Below are 4006 nucleotides of genomic sequence, written 5' to 3' on the forward strand. Positions count from 1 at the left end.
ACCAGGGGTGGAGATCTCTTCTGAACAGCATCTTGCAAGGCATACTAGATGTGCTGAGGAGTTTGGTTGCCAGCGGAAGTGTTCCTGGAGCCACTCTATAGCAGTTGTGCACGTGTGGGGTGTGTCATTGTCCTGCTGGAATTGCCCAAATCCGTCTGAATGCACAACGGATATGAATGAATGCAGGTGATTAGATAGTGTGCTTACGTACGTGTCACCTGTGAGAATCGTATCTAGACGTATCAGGGGTCCCATATCTCTCGAAATGCACACGCCCCACACCCTTACAGAGCGTCCCCCACCTTGAATAGTCCCTTGCTGACATGCAGGGTCCATGGATTCATGAGGTTGGCTCCGTACCCGTACACGTCGATGCGCTCGATACAGTTTGAAACGAGACTCGACCGATCAGGCAACGTGTTCAAATGGCTCTGAGCACTATGGGACTTAACATCTATGGTCATCAGTCCCCTAGAACTTAGTACTACTTAAACCTAACTAACCTAAGGACAGCACACAACACCCAGCCATCACGAGGCAGAGAAAATCCCTGACCCCGCCGGGAATCGAACCCGGGAACCCGGGCGTGGGAAGCGAGAACGCTACCGCACGACCACGAGATGCGGGCGGCAACGTGTTTCCAGTCATCAACAGTCCAATGTCGGTGTCGACGGGCCCAGGCGAGGTGCAAAGCTTTGTGTCGTGTAGTCGTCAAGGGAACGCGAGTGGGCTTCGGCTGCGAAAGCCGATATCGATGATGTTTCGTTGAATGGTTCACACGCTGACACTTGTTGACATCCTAGCATGGAAATCTGCAGCAACCTGCGGAAGGGTTGCATTTCTGTCACGTCAAACGATTCTCTTCAGTCGTTGTTGGTCCCGTTTTGCAGGATCTTTTTCCTGCCGCAGTGATGTCGGAAGAGTTGATGTTTTACCTGATACCTGATATTGACGGTACACTCGTGAAATGGTAGTACGGGAAAATCCCCACTTCATCGCTGCCTCGGAGATGCTGTATCCCACCGCACGTGCGCCGACTATAACACCACGTTGAAACGTACCAAAATCTTGATTACCTGCCATTGTAGCAGCAGTAACCGATCTAACAACGGCGCCAGACACTTGTTGTCTTATATAGGCGTTGCCGACCGCGGAGTCGTATTCTGCCTATTTACATATCTCTGTACTTGAATACGCACACATATACCAGTTTCTTTGGCGCTTCAGTGTTATAGAGAATATTGATGTTGCTATGGTTTGTCACAAGTTCGCCCAACTACATCGTCCGGTACCTAGTGGTTAATTGTGTTCTGGTTCAAAACCACGTAGAGCTCCTATGGAATGTTGCTGTGATCAGCATAAACATTTATAGAAGGTGGCCACTGCCAACTCGGATGGCTGAGATTGTCAATGCTGACTCTCAAAAGAGAATGTCGCTCTCGTAAAAGGACCATCGATTAACATGGGAGATTAGCCGAACTCCACCACACCTTAAGTGTCCTGTCACCGCATGTTTGATGGAAAAATCGGGAACTTGGTAGCGGCGCAAGACACGCACACGAGACAAATTGAACGAAAGACGGAAAACACTTATACTAGGAAACGGGTAACAGCCAACGGTGGTATTTAATGTAGATTCCCACTTCTTATGAACCAGCGCGTTCCGACAATCGGATCTTCCAACAGGGAGGGATTTATTGCACATTGCTCGTTCGCAGAAGTGCCTCGAGAGGTTATTCCCGGAAGGCAGCCGCCACTATCGCAGCCGCAGGATTAGCACGAATCCGGTAGGTGTTCCCCACTTGATCGCCGAATGACGCGATTCGCATCGTCGTGTGTCGGATGTCTACGACAGTTCGTCTGCAAATAGCATTTGAGATTCTTCGCGGAAATTATGAAGACCGTTTGTGAGGGATGAATGTGTGAGAGTAAGGTGTGCGGTTGGCTGCTGAATCCGACAAGAGGCTAGATAGCAAATATTTGCGCAAAGCAGCAGCGCGATGCGTTATCTGGCCAGCCCGCGCTCCGCCGCTACGTCGCCGGCAGTCGTGACGGAGGCACGCGGGTTTGTGCGTATCGCTTTGCGTTCTACTACTACTACTACTACTACTACTACTACTTTCTCTCTCTCTCTCTCTCTCTCTCTCTCTCTCTTTCTTTCTCTCTGCAAATTAAGAAGAAAAAATTCACTCCGTCTTCAGGCCACGAGTGGCCTACCGGGACCATCCGACCGCCGTGTCATCCTCCGAGGAGGATGCGGATAGGAGGGGCACGGGGTCAGCACACCGCTCTCCCGGTCGTTATGATGGTATTCTTGACCGAAGCCGCTACTATTTGGTCGAGTAGCTCCTCAATTGGCATCACGAGGCTGAGTGCACCCCGAAAAATGGCAACAGCGCATGGCGGCTGGATGGTCACCCATCCAAGTGCCGGCCACGCCCAACAGCGCTTAACTTCGGTGATCTCACGGGAACCGGTGTATCCACTGCGGCAAGGCCGTTGCCTTAAAATTAAGAAGAAACTCGGTCTATTTTCGGGAGACTGCGTTGCGTAAGACGTGGGTTTGGTACCCAATCGGACAGTCTTGACGTTGATTCCTCACAAAGCGTTCCACCTTCTTCTTCAGAGTTTGTCTCTCCGTGGCAGAGTCGCTGAGTGTTGGCCAGGGTCCCACGAATAGTTTGGAAACTTTAATTATTACTTTGTTTTAATTCCCCGGCTGTGTGTGTTTTCTGCAGACTCGTCAGGTATCCTAAGGAAAGAAAAGAGCATGTTTCTCCTCTTTCAAAGTTTTTAAACGTCGTATTTTAGTGTGTGTGTCGTAGACGAGGCTGCATGCATTCTCCACAAGTGTCACAGATGAAATCTCCGACTGTTAACTGAGTGGCATTGTCGTCAGGCGAAGACGACAAGTGGGTAGATATTAAGATGATTACCATATACGACACATCAAGGTTCCCAATAAGTTACTTAAAATTTCTTTTACGATTATTTGGCTGCTAAAGTCACTTTGTCAAATCTTTTCGTAAAAGAAATAAATGCTGTTTGGAAACTTCGTTCAGCAAATTATTTTATAATGTACATTACTAGCGAACCAGCGAACGCGGCAGTTTTTGAATGTGTTTGGTAATTGGATGTTTGTCCTCATCTTCCTCTGCCCTCTCTCTCGCTCCTCGTCCTTCTCCTGCTCCTCCTACGCCCCTTCTCTGTCTATCACAGCCTCCTGCCTCTCCCTGTCGTTCTCCTCACTCTTACTCTTCCCCCTCTCTATGTTCATTTTCTGCCCCAGCCCCCACCTCTCAGTCCACCTTCTCTTTGCCTCATCTCTGGAACCGCGTGACCGCTACGGTCGCAGGTTCGAATCCTGCCTCGGGCATGGGTGTGTGTGTGTTGTCCTTAGGTTAGTTAGGTTTAAGTAGTTCTACGTTCTAGGGGACCGATGACCTCAGCAGTTAAGTCCCATAGTGCTCAGAGCCATTTTGCCTCATCTCTCTGACTCTGAACCTTGTTTAATGATGTTACAAAGCAAACCTCGATTGTAAATTGAAGTCGGTTAAAATGAATGGATAAATCGGTTGGGATCGTTGGTACGCAGGGATGAGACAGGCTTCTCCAGCTGGTGGATCTGTAAGGAAAGAGGCTTCAACGACATTATTTCGTATGTTTTAAATTTCCGAACGGGTAGGATTACACAGTATGCAACGATTCACGTTCCGCAATAATATTGTAATCGTAAGGCGATGACGGAATTAGGGAATTAGATTAGGAAATGAGACATTTAAGTAGTAGATGAGTTTTGCTATTTGGGAAGCAAAATAACTGATGATGGTCGAAGTTAAGAAGATATAAAATGTAGACTGGCAATGGCAAGAAAAGCGTTTCTGAAGAAGAGATATTTGCTAACATCGGGTATCGATTTAAGCGTCAGGAAGTCTTTTCTAAAAGTATTTGTGTGGAGTGTAGCCATGTATGGATGTGAAACATGGACAATAAACAGTTTAAACAA

At 48.1% G+C, this 4006-nt stretch overlaps 1 pseudogene; it reads right to left on the bottom strand.

Annotated features, from left to right (window-relative positions):
• Positions 1 to 2387: 2387 nt before the first annotated feature.
• LOC124712725 lies at positions 2388 to 2504 on the bottom strand (annotated as a pseudogene).
• Between the last annotated feature and the right edge of the window lie 1502 nt (positions 2505 to 4006).

Source organism: Schistocerca piceifrons, chromosome 8 (genome assembly GCF_021461385.2).
Source record: "Schistocerca piceifrons isolate TAMUIC-IGC-003096 chromosome 8, iqSchPice1.1, whole genome shotgun sequence".
Taxonomy (NCBI): domain Eukaryota; kingdom Metazoa; phylum Arthropoda; class Insecta; order Orthoptera; family Acrididae; genus Schistocerca; species Schistocerca piceifrons.